The sequence below is a fragment of the Myxocyprinus asiaticus genome, chromosome 11 (assembly GCF_019703515.2).
Source record: "Myxocyprinus asiaticus isolate MX2 ecotype Aquarium Trade chromosome 11, UBuf_Myxa_2, whole genome shotgun sequence".
Lineage (NCBI taxonomy): Eukaryota > Metazoa > Chordata > Actinopteri > Cypriniformes > Catostomidae > Myxocyprinus > Myxocyprinus asiaticus.
Window position 1 is genome coordinate 20234368 of NC_059354.1, and position 16877 is coordinate 20251244.

At 36.6% G+C, this 16877-nt stretch overlaps 2 long non-coding RNA genes across 3 annotated transcripts in view; one reads left to right on the top strand and one right to left on the bottom strand.

Annotated features, from left to right (window-relative positions):
• The window catches only part of LOC127447897 (uncharacterized), a 32657-nt gene extending 27372 nt beyond the window's left edge, over window positions 1–5285 (top strand). The window contains exons 3-4 of one of the 2 annotated variants that reach the window (XR_007898429.1): window positions 96–3169; window positions 3600–5285. This is a non-coding gene — a long non-coding RNA (uncharacterized LOC127447897). Of the gene's footprint in view, window positions 1–95 lie in introns of both variants that reach the window. The other variant, XR_007898428.1, reaches the window with a different exon arrangement.
• Window positions 4593–15958, bottom strand: LOC127447898 (uncharacterized). The gene is made up of 3 exons (XR_007898430.1): window positions 15882–15958; window positions 14276–14405; window positions 4593–4698 (listed from the first exon to the last, which is right to left on the bottom strand). It is a non-coding gene; the product is annotated as an uncharacterized LOC127447898 (long non-coding RNA).
• Window positions 15959–16877: the final 919 nt, after the last annotated feature.

Here is a 16877-nt window from a genome sequence, read left to right on the forward strand (position 1 = left end):
GGCCCTGCAAGAGTGGAGGGTTTAATTTTTATATGCTAACATAAAAAATTCTCTGCTTAGACAGAACTCTGGTTAAATATTTCCCTTGTCCATAGGTGGATTGTGAATGCTTTAATAGTGGCGAGGATTGGAGCGGGCAGGTCTGGGGAGCGAAAGGTCCCATGATACTGGGGCCAAATTGACAAGCCCGTCTATGTTGGCTCAGTCTTCATTTATAGCAGGATGATCCTTGCCAACCCTCATGTCAGCCAATTTGCTCTAGGACAGATGAATGTGGAGAGGTATATGGAGACAATGTTTTCCCCACAGTCTCTCTGGTATGTGCTGGCAGAACTGTGACCCCTGCTACAGAATTGCTATCTTATTTACCGCATTATTCAAGGAAACGTTTAATCAGCCGTTTCAATATTTGGAAATTCTGTATCAAGAGATCACCATGAGGTCATTATTTCTGACACAACTTGTATGACGAGAGGTCATATACATTAGGGAACAATCCTGAAGAAATTGCATAATTCTGCACTCACATCTGCATATGTTCACAATAAAAAATGATAAAAAAAACTGTTAACTTAAAAAAAAAAAACATTTAAACACTTTTTTTTCACCACTCTTTGAAAAAGTGGACAGGAAACTGGGGTGCTTTAAAACAGCATGATCAGAGACTGTGACGGGAATGTCATTGATTGAATACTGTTTTGTTAAGACAAAAAAGGATAAACAACACTTGTTCCTTAGCTTTAATTAACCTCATCCCCCTGTCAGTTCATAGAGGTTAACGGTTGAAAAGATAGGCTTTGCTGGTCACCAGCACAGTGTATGTTTTGGTTAGGATACTGGTTTCCATTTTCCAGCAGATGCAGGTTTGCTAGTGTCCCCACCAGGCTTTTTAACTAGCTTGGACTAGCAATGCAAACTGATAGACTAGCAACGTTTTGTTGTCTAAAACTTGAATGACTTTCTTTCTTCCGGTGAAACACAATCTGAGATATTTTAATAAAGATTTGATGTCTTTTTTGAAAGGGACATAAAGACATAAAGGAAGCATAAAGGTGATCCATACAACTCCAGGTCTTTTGAAGCGATCCAGTCAGTTTTGGGTGAGAACAGACCAAAATCCTTTTTCACTGTACATCTTGCCATTGCAGTATCTAGGCACAATCATGACTTAAAGCCTGATTACACTTCCTTTTGCTTGATGCATGCAGAAGAATAATCAAGCTTGAAATAATGATCACCAAGGAGACTGCTGATGTCAAGATGTAGGGGAGAGCGGGGCACAAACTAACATTGGGCTAGTTGTAACTAGTAATAAAAACATTTTTTGGAAGGTATCGGCAGATGTTCATTTGACAGTAGTGAACATAAAAATTCTCACAACAGAATATTTTTCATCTCTGTTTTTAGTCTTTATTTAAAACAAGGCAAACTTGGTATCATTTTAATCCCCAGTCTCTTAGCTAGCATCTTGCATAGTCTTTTAATTCTTAGCTTTTGGATGACATGTTAGACCGAGGTCCTGACTGTCTGTGGTCATTAAAAATCCCAGGACACTTCTCGTAAAGAGTAGGGGTGTAACCCCGGTGTCCTGGCCAATTTTCCCCCATAGGCCCTTCTCAATCATGGCCTCCTAATAATCCCCATCCATTAATTGGCTGTATCACTCTACTCCCTCCTCTCCACCAATAGCTGGTGTGTGGTGAGCGTACTGGCGCACTATGGCTGCCGTCGCATCATCCAGGTGGATGCTGCACACTGGTGGTGGTTGAGGAGAGTCCCCCTATACTATGTAAAGCACTTTGAGAGCCTAGAAAAGCACTATATAAAAGGAATTATTATTATTATTAGCTAGCCAGCAGAAGTGACCAGCCAGGATTAAATCCCAGTTGCACTGATGGGGCATGTTATAACACTGCGTTAAAATGTGCCCCAAATAGAACAAACTATAATTGATTCCATGCTGTCAGATATGTAATTTACATAATTCCCCTTTGCGTGTGTGTCATCAATCCATGCATTTTTTTAGTCAAAACTTTGTTCTGTATTTATTGTCAAGAGTCAAAATGATTGCTATATTATTGTGATGAAGTTAATAAATGGCTTTTATTAACAATGTTTTAGTTTATCTATTTTAAGTACATCAGAACCTTTTAGGAAATACAACGGCCCGCGGGCGGGCCGGCGCATGTTAAGTACTAAACTATGCGATGTACACAACTGCTGTGTGTACGTTGGTACACATGCCACATATCTTTGGAAAGCTAAGATTCTTGTGATTCTATTGATGTAAACCATTTCAAGATACAATTACAACAGCAGGTACAATCAACGTCTTTGTCAGACCACCAACATATAAACAAACAATAACAAAATTGAGGCAACTCATATATGAAGCCTCATAGTAGTCCACTGATACATAACATCCTGACAAAAATGGTCTTGTTACTTTGGCCATGGTCCAAACGATCCAGTCAAGTAAAATATTTAGTCCAAAACACATTATTACATCAATAAATACCCACAGATTCTTGCTGCATCATTTCTAAGTATCCGGCAGATGTGCCTAATCTTTCACGAATTCTCCGTCATAACTTCAGTTCACATGTAAACATTTCTGATATCTTGGTATTAAAATGGTTGCTGCACTCTGACCTTTTGACTGACACCTCATTCGACTGGCACCCAATAGGAGCTTCCATGTCCTGTCCATAGCCTTCAATAGCCAATGAGAGTCCGCATCACAAGGAAGTGCCTGCCCCTTTTCCTTGGTGTAAAGATCAAGCCAGTTGCAACCGATAGTGTGGATGACTGGCACATCGTATAGCCAATGAAATTCTGAAAACAATGATATGCAGCTTTTGTAGGAAGTTTCAAAGCTACAGCTAAGAAGTCTGTGCGTATGGCTAGATAACCATTGCCAAGTGTTTTGTGCATCCGTGCGCAAAAGGTGAAAAGTGTAGTTTTGTGACTGTTGACGCTTCTGGAAGGTGAATTATGGCGAAACGGGCGAGGAAAACAAACTATTCGCTCCAAGATGTGCTGGAAGAATGTACTTGGTGTGAAAGCGATGATCTGGGGATGAAGTTTCAGAAGTAAATAGTGATGAATCATATATTGACTCCGAGGCAGATGCAATGTTTCTGGAGGGAGGAGATATTACTCTTGACAAGTAAGTATTTTCTTATATAACATATATTACTGTATATTCTGCATAAATAAGCTTTAGTTTGAATTATGAATACACATTTTGTAGATTACCTTTTGTCGTGTGTTTCCCCAGTGAGTCTGTTGAACTGTTTGCGGGAGGTGTTTGTATTTATTTCTGTGTGTGTGAAGTTTTATTACCCCTTTGTTTCACTGTTTGTTTCAGATTCATATAGCTCTATTGAAATGGTATAAATATTTGTTTACATTGCCAAAGCATACAGTATTTACAGTAAATATACATACATGCATACATATTTATACACACAAAAAGAAAAACTATATATATAAATTGAATATAAGAATATAAGTTGTATTTGTGTGTGTCTTGAGGTGTTACTGCTGACCTATGGGGGAGGTGTGTGTGACTCTTTGTTTCATTGTGTGAACTGCAGAGATGAGAGGTGCAGATCAGCACTGGGCATTGAAGGACATCCCAGTTCCACCAGCGGTAAAGGAGTACAACCAGTATGTACTATATATTCAACTATGTTTTATGCTCTTTGAAATGTAATAATATATGTGGTTGATATATTTGTGTTTTGGTATATTTTTTCAATGTTGTTTTCTATTTGTCCATCCTGGTGCATGGGTGGAGTGGACCTTTCTGACTCCCTGATAGGGTACTATAAAGTCATCCACAAGACCCAGAAGTGGTACAAGACATTCTTTTATTATTTCATGGAGATGGCAATTGTGAATGCCTTCCTCCTCCACAAAGACATTGCAAAAGGTAAAGGAGAGGTCCCTATGAACCAGAAGGCATTCAGAGAGACCCTTGCTGAGGAGCTGGCAGAGTTGGGGTCTCACTCCACAGCCAGACCCGTATCTCCTGCTCCACGCAGAGCACATCACAGGACTCAGCACCGCTGGTCAACTGAAGTACAGGCAGTGCCATGCAAAGACACCCAGTGAAGTGCTCCTTCCATGATGTGCTTTTGTGCTTTGTCCCCAAACTTGACTGCTACAATGACTGGCATGTTGCCAAAAACCTGTAAAAGGTATAATTGTATGTAAATATGTTGTGTAAAAAAGTATGTAAATAGTTTGTTTATTTCTTACATACACTGCTTTTCCACCATAGCACTTGTTTTGACTCTTTATATGCACAAAGTTTAGTTTTAAGAAGGAAAAAAAAATCACTCTAATGTGTTTATGCTTCAGTTACTCTGTGTCAGCAATACTAATAGTGGATCTGGATATGGAATATGATAGCTCTAAGTGTCACCTTTCATTAGAGCCCAAATTTATGACTGTATGTTAAAGTGTTCCAAAGTAGTAGCCTTTTTATCCTAGGTATGTGGCCATGGTTACCAAGGGTCCTTTGGAGTATCCAAAAGGCACTTTTGGAAATGCCTGGACATACCCTTGTGTAAAATATTCATTTTCTGTAGTATTGTTATAAAATTTGAACTTGGACTAGGTAAGGCTTCATGCTGTGGTCCCATTGTGTTTTCCAGCTAATAGTTCCCAGTTATAGTCGTCTGCAGGCATCTGTATGCAAAAAAATAAAAAAATTCAGGTGGAAATTTTTTTTATTTTATATTTCAGTGTGTTCAAACTTCTATTACTCAAAACCAGTAGCACTTACAGTGATTCTGACTGCTGGGGAAAAAAACATCAGAGTGCCACCTTTCAAAAGAGACCTAAACCATGCATGTACTCCAAATTGTTCAAGAACAGCTTTAAATTTACTTTGGGTATGCCTTGAATAGGCGTTTTAGGCTAGTTTTAGAGGGGGATTTTACGCTGTCATATGGTCATGTTACAATGAACCCCTCACCTGTTACAATGTGACCAGTCTGTGGGGCATGTTGTAACATATCATTTTCATTCTTTCCAGGTAGATAGGGAAAAAAAGTATACGCTCTTCATGAAACAAGACCACATATTTGTACCAGACATGTGTAAAATTAAAGTGAAGAAAGAAAAATACTTTGAACCTCAATTACATTTACATAAACTTAAGAAAACCAAAAAGTGTTAGTTTGTGCCAAGCTCTCCCCTACAGTGAAAAAGGAGTTAAACTTTGGTCTGTTCTCACCCAAAATTGATTGGATCGCTTCAGAAGACGGATTAAAACACTGGAGCTTTATGGATTACTTTTATGCTGCCTTTATGTCCTTTTTGGAGCTTGAAAATGTGGTCACAATTCACTTGCACTGTGTAAAAAAACAGACATCATATCTCCATTAAAATATTTCCATTTGTGTTTCATGGAGAAGAAAGGTCATATAAGTTTGAGACAATATAAGAGTAAGGAAATGATGAGACAGTTGTCATTTTTGGGTGAACTATTCCTTTAAAGGGTGGCCTTTAATTTAAAGAGAAGAAGACTACAGTGCTAAATTTGCATGTAAGTGCCTAAAAACACTTGTTAAGAAATATATATGCCTAAGTTTTGTTTGCATATGAAAATTATGAATAAATGAAAATAGTTATACATTGAGTAAACCACCTAGTGCTGGATTCATGAAACATTCTTAATGAAATCTTTCTTATTTACTATTTTATTCTTATTTCCTAACTTAAGAAAAAAGTTAGTACTATTTTGTATTCCCAAAAAAGATTTCTTTATGTTCTTATTTTTTTTCTTAAACCATCAATGTTAATAGAATACCTTCTTGCAAATTAATTATAATACAGCATTCTTAAGTTTTCCTTAAGAAGACATTCACTCCCAAATATTTATTGATTGATGCCTCTAGAGAGAACTTAAGCACATGGAAATGAATTTGTCTTGAAATTCTGGCTAAGCTCTTGAATCCTGATTTTTAGGGTTATATCCCAGGAGAGGACCACAATGTCAAACTTATTTTAACCTCAGAATGCCTAGCTGTCTGTAACAATTTGCATGTTTCCACTCTTTGTAATGAAACCCCATTGTGCCTTGGTCTTTGTTTTTGTGTTTTGTTAGCTGTCAATGGCATGAGCTGATCAGTATTCGGAATGATGATTCCTTCTCCACTGGGTCTGATATCCAGCTCCTGAGTCAATTACTTTTCATTTGTCGGCCCTGAATTGCTAAAGCCATGTTCAGCCATAGTTCCTTACAGCTTGCATGGTTAGTTTTGCTTCTCAGTGAAACACAACACTCGGAGCAGCATACAGACAGTGACTGTCTGGCACACATCAGTCCAGGAACCAGATTTAAGAAACATTCTTCTCAACTGCATATAAAAGTATTTTTTGAATTCCCGAAAACTTTTCTTGTGAATGTTCTTATCTCTTCTCTTTCTTTTTAGTATTTAGAAGCATTAATACTCACTTCTTATAATTTCTCCAGAGAACTTTCTTAATTTTTTTCTTAAAAATGTTTTCGTGAATCCGGCCCCAGGCAAATACATTCATTATCTTCACATGTGTTGAGATATTCTCAGGTATTCTGCCAATGCATGAGCTGTGATGCCAAATATGGACAAAAATAAGTCCATTTCATGCTATTAAGGGCCCTCCAAAAAAGATTTGTCACTGGCAACACATCTACTGCAACAATATAATGAAATATTTGCAATTTATACGCTGCTTGCAAAAAAAAAAAAAAAAAAAAAAAAAAAATGTTTTGCCAGAATCCACATTGAATAGCTGCCAATGCAGAAAGCCAGGCCATGCTTCCCAGCCAAACCCTTGGTAAAACACTTTCTTATGCTCTTTTTAAATACGCAAAGACCGCAGATACATTGTTAAAGTCAAAGGCCTAAACCTCTGAAACAGGCCCACTTCATCAATTACACTCGATTCCATCCCTCTCCAGGCTATGATCCAAAGTATTACCCCATGCCTCTATGCTAATAGTCTGTCATATTTTTAAATGGCAGCTATTTGTTAGGCTGGAAAGGATTGACTGATGATGTTTACAAATTCAGCAGGTAAGGTCTGAAATTATCTTCTATAAACAGAGGCGTCATGCCCATTCAAAGTAAGGGGGCACTGCCCCCTCAGATATTTGAGCCAAGAGGATTTTAAATGGATTATTTGAACTTCCAAAGACATATTTTTACATTTGATAATTAAATTGATTGATTATTGCATGTAAAAAAGAATGTGCATGTGGCAGAAATCTTTATTCACATTCTAAATGTAGTTTTTTTGGTCTGTCCAATTGAGTCACATGTTTCGTTAAAGGCAACGTCCAGTGGCTGCCTTGGATCGCGCTCAAGGGTAAGGTCAAGGACATATGCAATGTTAATCTAATTAACATAGTCTAATATAGATTATGTCAATATTTTTGTTTGATCGGACGCTGTTCATTTCCTTTGGTAATATTAAAATAAACAAAAAATTCCCTCTGCGGATTATAAAATGCTGGCATTTAAAACACATTTCATTTTAACATGGTGAGGCCTATGTTTAAAATTTGATGCCCTGTTCAGTTCTTTATTTATTTTAAATGCATCGACAGATTATTAATTTTTTTTATAGCCTAAATATGAGCCATTCATTTATTATCATTGTATTTTGAAACACTGACATTCGACCTGTAATTTAGACTCCTAGACTAATCTAGTGAGTTAGGCTACCTTTTGTAAATTAATGTTTGGTTTGATTGTTCTCAAGTTGATATTTGATATATTTTATGTGTCATTTTATTTCTATACTTAGATTTTTTAAAGTGTAGGTTTAAATACTCTGTAGTTGAAATTAGAGGTCAAACTAAAGAATTTAGCCCTTGGAATTCATTTATGAAATAGAGGTAGGCTAAATTTGTGCATCATTAAATAACATGACATTATTTCACGCCTTTGTAAATGTACCATTGCACCATATCTATTGTTTCTTAATTTTATTATGCTCTCTTATTTCTTGTTTTGTACTTAGTTAATACACCCGAACGCATATATCACGATGATTTTATGAGCAGCTATGCATCATGTTACTACCCACATGCTGTTTTAGGTATTCTAGGAGTTTTTATTTGTTCTATTGCTTTTAATTCATTTATATTCAAATTTATGAATTTTACTCATTATGTAATGAAGACACAAACAAAAAGAGGTATTGATAAAACATGCATCTAAGGGTGAAAAACACCGCTACACCAAATAAAGCACCACAACATTATTTTACTATCTGACTTTTCCGCTCGGATTTTAATGACTTTGACAGTTTTGTGCAAACAAACGTTATAGTTATTAAGCTTATTTATTTTTTGAATGTCTGTTATCCTATTGAATGTCTGTGCTTAGTGTCTAAGATTGGTGTGTTGTGAAAATTATTCCAACCTAATTATACAAGGCTTTGACTAATCATCAACATAACACACAGACTAGTCGATTTTGAAATGATGCCATTTTACACATCCCTAGTTGTGTTGTTGAAATGAAATTAATTAATCTATTCATTATAAATCCTAATAATCATAATGCACTGTTGTATGTGACAATTATAGTTTATTAAAACCACAAAGGTGAAACATGAATTAGAACTGTTGTGCCAGATGATGGCCCAACAATGCCCTCTTAAAATGTAAAAAATGGCCATGAAAAACAACTCCAGGGGTCAAATATTGCCCCTTAATGGAAAGGTTAATATATATCACTCTGGTATGAACTGCCTCTTTTAGAAATGCTTTAACCAATATGTACTCAAGAAAATTAAAAACTTCAACCTAGGGAACATACCCAGACCCCCTTTGGCAATAAGGGTACACTTCTTTTCTTGGGCATGTTGTTGTGTACCCTGAGATTAAATCCTGCAAACGGATCCTTTTTTTTCTCCCCTTTTCTACCCAATTTGGAATTTCCAATGCGCTCTAAATCGTTGTGGTGGCATAGTGGCTCACCTCAATCCGGGTGGTGGAGGACGAATCTCAGTTGCCTCCTCGTCTGAGACCGTCAATCCATGCATCTTATCACGTGGCTTATTGAGAGCGTTACCATGGAGACGTAGCGCATGTGAAGGCTTCACGCTATTCTTCTACAGCATCCACGCACAACTCACCACACACCCCACCGAGAGTGAGATCCACATTATAGCGACCACGAGGAGGTTACCCCATGTGACTCTACCCACCCTAGCATCCGGGCCAATTTGGTTGCTTAGGAGACCTGGCTGGAGTCACTCAGCACACCCTGGATTCGAACTCGCGACTCCAGGGGTGGTAGTCAGCATCAGTTCTCGCTGAGCTACCCAGGCCCCTTGAAAAAGTTTTTTTTTTTAAATTTTTATAAAATAGAATGTAATGGATACATGTTAAAAAGAATTACATTTACAATAATCACCTCATTCAGGGGAAGGCTACATGTTCACCTTTTTTTAGAGACTGGCTTCAGCTCACTTGCTGTTGAGCTGAGACACATTTTGCACTGCCTCTTATGTCGTGTATGGAAAATATGTGCACAAAAGAAGTGGCAAGAGCACAAGAAAGTGATGTAAAACTGTCTGAAGATGTAAAAATGCAATCGAATGCAACCATTACTGATACAATTACTGATTAAAACAGGTGTTTTTACCGTTTCCTGTGATTTATACTGCTTGTTGCAGCAATATGAACTTTGCATACAGTAAATGGTGGTGGTGGGTGGGGTTTGCTCTACCCTGGTGCCCCCTCAAAAAAATTAGGTGCATGACACCCTTGTCTATAAATCATGCAATGCAGCACTTCTTTGAGATCATTGAGATCATTGGATAGATGTGTCTGCCAACTTCAAGGGTGATTGTCACTGCCACAGTGAGAGACGCACACAGGCTAGTCAGCTCTCTGTATTCTGACAGGCCTTATAATTAATTTGGATAGCGTCCAGCAATCTGCTAGTGTCCTGGGCCAGTTCAGTTCTTACCCTGGAGAGTGACGAATGAGATGTGGCCAGTCTGTCATTTGTCGGTGTGAATTGAGAGCTCTTGAGAGGCAAGTGCTCGCTGACCCTCACGCATCTCTTTGACTGCCAAATTTTAATAAAACTCAGTTCATTTGGAAATGTATGCAAATGGCAGGCAATGGAGCTCTCCTTGAGCTAGTCCTTGTGGAACATGGTTAAAAGCTGAAAATTATCAATCTCTTTGCTGTTTTAACCGTTTAACAGAGGACGATGAGGATGATTAAAGTAAGAAAGTGAGTTTTACTACAGAATGGAAAACATTTCAGTCACTGACAAGTTTGCCATTCTGCAGTAAACCTCACACAAATCTTGCATATAGTGATGTTTGTCTTTTTTTCAGAACAATAGCGTGTGGGCTTGTAGCCTATATAATTCATCTAGTTGAATTTTTGTGACCTACACACCTATAAACTCTTTTTTTTCTGACTAAGAATCTTGTCATGGATTAAAGTGAGGATGCATTATGCATTATGTCCTCTATTTTATTTTGTATTGTGATTCCTGAAAAGTTTTATATATAAATATAATATATTCAAGATACGATAATTGCCTTTCCATTCCATTGATATACAGTTTTTTTTTGTTTTTTGTTTTTTGTTTTTTTAAAACACCCAATTCCACTGTCATTTTGTTTCCACACATCATTGATCAACTTCCCCAAATAAGGATTGGGGAAAAAGTTAATATTTATAACTATTCAATCATGTTAAAGGTGCTGAAAACAATTTTACTAACTTCTGCTAAATTTGGAGTCGCATACTACCATACTACTTTTACTATTTCTGCAATGTATAGATACTGATACAGCAGAAATGGTAAGGGTGGCATTGTAGAATGCAATTCTGAATTTAGCCTTAGCCAATTAATTAGCCCACGCCCGTCACTGCAACCACACGCCCCCACTCTCCAAAACCCCACCCTTTAAAGAGTAAATACGATGTCAGCAAACCAAAATGTACAAAATTACTGACAGGCAGAGAGTGTCTGACACTTTTTTTGCTGGATACAGAGCCTAGAACTGTTACAAAGACTTGTCATTTCAGTGATATCTGTCAGATAATGGGGACATTTTATGTGTGATATTAAACAAAATCTCTTACAGTACCTTTAAGTAATGTGATGCACTCCCAAAAATACCTACTACTAGTCACATTCCTGTTTAGCAGTGAGCTGTCTGAAAGTTACTAGTAAGAAGCAATTTACTTCATGTTTTTATTCATTTACTAAAAAGTGTCTCACTGCTGACTGCTCAGCTTGTTTGGATTATTATACAAGGCAAACTAGTGAACATCCACATGCACCCCATACCGTCTGCATGTTGCCTGGCAACATACTCCAGGATTCATCAGAAGGTAAATTGATGCACATTACACATGCAGAACCAACAGTAGCAAGATAATAAATATAGGCCTTCTGTACTTGATTTCCCCTCACCCCCTTTTTTCCCAGCAGGTGAACTGCTGACTGTGCTGGAAAACTATTTTAAACAGAAATTTGCCAAAACGAACTGCCACACCTTCAAGGTAGCACAATTTGATTTAGACTGAACCAGCAAGGGTGCCCATAATTAGCAGTATGATTAAGAAGTGTAATTAACATTGGGTAATTACATTGATCAGATGTTCTCCTTTGTTAATAAAGTTATCTAGGTCCCTTAACAGAACAGTAGTAATCTTAATTTGAGCTATTAATTTGGTGAAGTCTTTTAATGAAGGCACTAGACACTAGGCCATATGCCTTGTGAAATAAAAATAAAAAAAACCTGAAAAAAACTCTCATATTACAGAGATAAGATTTTAAACCTTTAAAGGAATAGTTCATCCCAAAATAAAATTTCTGCTATGATTTACTGTTATGTTGTTCCAAATCTGTCCTGACTTTTTTTTTTTCTAATGCAGAATACAAAAGGTGATGTTTGATAATATCTCGGTCCGTCTTTTCAATACAATTGCTTAAAAAAAGTTGTATAAAATTAGTCCACGTGGCTCGTGTTTCATATTCCACGTCTCTTGAAAGCAAACGACAAGTTTTCATGAAAACATCGTGAAATGTGAAAATCTTGACGTCTGTTGCACTTTCATGAGTGCATGAGAGAAGCTTCTTCACAGTGGCTTGTGTTTTTTTTTTAAGCACTAAACAACAGCATTTTTCAAACGATATTAACTTGTTTTTTGTAGGTTGTAATAGTTTCTTTTTGAGACTAGAGTTAGTTTGGAGTTTTAGGCTATTCTGGGCTATTATTTTCGGGCTGTTGATTTGATAATGGTCTGTTTGGATACTGTAAAATGTAATTCTATGATTATGTCTAATTCCTTTAGACCGTATGGTTTAGAATCATGATTAACCTTGGGTAATGTGCGAAGAAGACATATTTTGGTTTCACTTTTATAGTTGTGTTTTAATGAAGGTTGCAAGCAGTTACCTTGAAAAAAGTAATGTGCAATGATTTTAGGCTTTTTAATCACGGCCGTCTCCCCAAATAATGGACAATGGCTACCAAACAAATGGTGATGGCACTCAGCTACCAAACCAAATAACAAGAAACTGATTCAATGAGTAGAATAACTCTTGCCCTGCAACAATCTGACAAATCAACTTTGGCTACATTATACAGGACGGGCAGGGATTCCATTATTGTTTGGTGCCCCAGTCCTCTGTTTCACTTCAGCAGGCAAGCAGACACTAGTTAAAAAATGCTGCCCTCTGGCTATACCAGCAGCTGCATGCCATGTGTAATTTGCTGCTCTCTGCTCATTGATGCAATTAAAATGGAATTACAATGAAAAATGCACATTGCCACAAGTTGAAAAGAAATCAATCCCCCATCCAAATCTAGAGATCCAAAAGGTTCCAAAAGGTTTTTAAATGGGTGTAATTGGCAAACTTTTAATTACATAAGTCTGTGCTCTCCTTGCAATGTTTTACCAGCATTTACAGAAAGGCAAGCATGAATCAGTGGATTTCATGCAGTCTGAAGTGCTGCAGTATTGAACCACATTGATGTGATGGCTTGAAAATCCATATCACGACACCGGAAAATTGCCTTTATTCCTCATTTCCTGTTTGTGGTCTCAGTGACCCCAAAGCCATTTTAATTGCTCAAAATATACTTAACATCAAAATATTGCATTGATGCTTCGTGACTTTTTCTAATCTTATGAGAACAAATTATATGCATACTGTGAATTTCAACTTGATATCATGCTTTAACTGTCCTCCATGAAAAGATTTTCTGTTTGAGGTCTCAGAGAGACCAGACATAAAACATAAATAAATTCAATAATTTTTCACATAATACTATTCTCTGACTGATGTACACAGTTGCCAGTTTTGTATTTTGATTTATTTTTTGTTTTTATTTTCTATAATGTGTTTTTATCCAAATACAACAATTTGAAGTAAAAAATTCAAGTGATTGTTTTTATGTCTTCTATTTAATTTTTTTACAATGTGTTTTTTTTTTCTGGGGTCAGATTCACCCCAAATAGAAACAATGTTACTAGAATGGACACCAGTCCCATTTCTAAAAAGTACATACGTACTTGGTGGAAAAAACAAAAAGTTAAAACTTAAATATTTTGAAGTTATAACCTCAATATATTGCTTTTTCTTTTTAATTTATATTTTCAACATTTTGAAATTAGGTTTTGCTGGGGTCAGAATTACCCCAAATAGAAAAAATGTTAATAGAATGGATTCCAGTCACATTTCTGAAAAGTGCATGCGGTAACTTTGCTGTAAAACAGAAGGATAAATCTTCTATAATATTTGACTACTGGGATCAGGTAAGAGGAACACATTTATTAAAAATAAATAAAAAGTTGAAGGGAAAATCTGAAATTACTATTTTTTACACATACATCACTGGGGTGTCTGTTTGGGACCCCAAACATAAAAACAGTACAGTCAATCTCAGCCGAATATGAGGGTTAAAATTATTTCTGTTTTCATATCGTGCTGAATTTTGTTTTTCAAGGAAGACATTGTTTCAAGTCGCTTTGGATGAAAGTGTCTGTTTAGCTGTATTGTATGTGGCAGTCGCCCTGAATGTGTTTATGCACTCATCTAAATTCAAAGCAGCCTTTGGTGTTATTTCACAAGATTGATGTCCATGCTAATTAATGAATACCCAGCATCCAACAACTGGAGAGCCCATATATACCATGTGCACAGGTCCCAGTGGGTTTGACTGCCTCTGTTTCTCAAGTCTGTAATTCTCAGAGGACTCTGTGTGATAGAGTCTTCAGCCTCACCTGCAGAAGGAGGGATGGAAAGAAGGAATGAGCCAGAGACCAGGAGATTTGAGCATCCTTTAGATTTGGTCACAGAGGTGTGATGATGTAGGGGGTTGTCAGGATGCTTTCACACTGGGTAAATCACACCCTGATAGAGAGGAGAGAGTGCCACCATGCATTAGGTTTGGAATTAACATTTTTTCTGCTCAGTACCAGCGGAGTGGTTTGGGACTCAAACCAGCACACTGCCGCCCATAAGACACTGATTTTGCACTAAATTCAGAGTGGTATTTTTAGCAACATGATGCTTTGTCTGGGAAATCTTTGGATTGGGGTGAGTTTGTAGTCCAGTCAAGGTTGGTCCCAGATCAGCGTTATTTTTAACAGGTAATTGTTATCTAACATTCTTGAATTTTACCTCTGAGGGAATGGCTCGTTTCTCACCATCCACTTATTACGATTGAGGTTAGCTGTTTTTAAGCACGGAGGGATAGATTTGGATTAAAGGGATTCAGTCGGATTAAGATATCAATACATTCAAAGCCAGACTGCCTACGGTGATATTTATTTATTTCTGACTTAGGCAGACTCTTTGGAAGCATGTTAGAAAACAAATAATGCGTTTACCACTAGATGGCAGAATATCAACTACAAAGTGCTGTTCAAAGATCAGAAACACGTCCCTGGATGGCTTTCAGTATGGTTTCTTCTGCAATTAAACCCTCAAATTCTTAACATCCTGTTACTCTGTATGTTAAAACAGGACTCAGATAGGCTACACCACTGTGAGTGTTCAAATACTTATTTTATTGGTAGTTGATGCATAACATGTTTATGGACTTTTTATTAGGCTTTTACATCAAGATTTTAAGTTAAAATGAATATGAATGTATAAGGGAAAGCCACATGCATAATAAATAGAAAATGAGTAAAATACGGTTTAAAATGGTTTTAACATGTCACATCATATGACATGTTAACTTCTCAAAAGTATTTTATATCAACTACCTACAGAGGTATTCAAAAATCTGGGATTCAAAATTGTATTTAAACCTGGAAATAGACAGAAGGTTTAAGGGTTATATTTTAGGATTAGGAAGAAATGTTGAAATGAAGAAAAAACAAAAACAAAATTTAAAGCAGAGACTAAAAATGAAATGTTATTCATTTCGGTTTATTCTGAGCAAATACAGTATTTTTTACTTCCGGTTCAGAAGTTCCATAGCCTCTTTTCCAAATGGTAACCGGTTAGAACAAAATAAAATATTGGTTAATAACTTTCTTTTTAAAATGACAGTTCTCTGCACTAAGGGGTGGCTGAAATACATATTGCAGTGTTGCCAGATCTTACAACAGAAACAAATGACCTGGTCTGGAAAAACAAACCCAAAGTAAGCCACTTGCCTCACCAAAATAAGCGAAAATAAGCAATAATGTTTTTTCCTGTGTGGTGGATTTATCAGCATAGAAATCATAACAAGCAGCTAATTAACAGTTAAGTATAATTTCTAATTACAGATCTGCTTCTCAGTCAAAACCCAGCAGCATCAAATCTCTATTAATGCATCATATCTAATAATAATTCAGTGAAGACTTGGAAACAACTGAGAAATATACTTTTTACCTCTAGTAATGTTTTCCTTGTATCTGGATTAATCCTGCATGTATCTGTAGTAATTACACATAGTTGTTAAAAAGGTCTTCATTCACAGAATGCGACATCAACAATGGGCAATTAGACAAAGAAATGTGTGATGCAGCAGTTTCCAACATGAACAAAGCACGCATTTTTTGGGCAACACGAAGTGGTGTAATTCAAAAATACTTTGATAAACCCATTGGCCTTTGGTTTCATCTGAAATTTATTTGAATGAAATTAACCGATTATAACAAGTTACCAGCATTTAAAAATAAAGTTTTCACTCTGGAACAATTGAAAATCACTTTGTTCCCATTTTCAGTTACATTCTGCAAAAAAAAAAAAATAAATAAAAAGTAATAATAATAATAAATAATAATAATAATCCATTTTTGATTTTTGTTCCTTGAACCATTTTTTGTCCCTGATTTAAAGGGATAGTTCACCCAAAAATGAAAATTCTCTCATTATTTACTTACCCTCATGCCATCCCAGATGTGTATGACTTTCTTTAGCAGAACACAAATAAAGATTTTTAGAAGAATATTTCAGCTCTGTAGGTCCATACAATGCAATTGAATGGTGATCAGCACTTTAAAGCTCCAAAAAGCACAGACAGTCGTAGTAAAAGTAATCCACACAACTCCAGTGGTTAAATTATGTCTTCTAAAGCGATACGATCACTTCAGATGAGAAACAGGCCATTTTAAGTCCTCTTCACTATAATTGTTTACTTCTGTTCATTCTTCAGTGCGATGAGAGGACCCAGTTCATGCAGCCTCTTGCGTGACGTAAGCGAGTTGGCATGTTCACTCGAGAACTGACACAATAAAACCAGAAGTGCAGCTCGATTTGTTTACAAAAGCTGTTCACAAGCCTTATCGGTTTTGCTTTCATTTGAACATTCATTGACGCTCATTGGAGAGCAACCAGAAGTAAACAATTGTAATGAAAATGAGTTAAATACTGATCGGTTTCTCA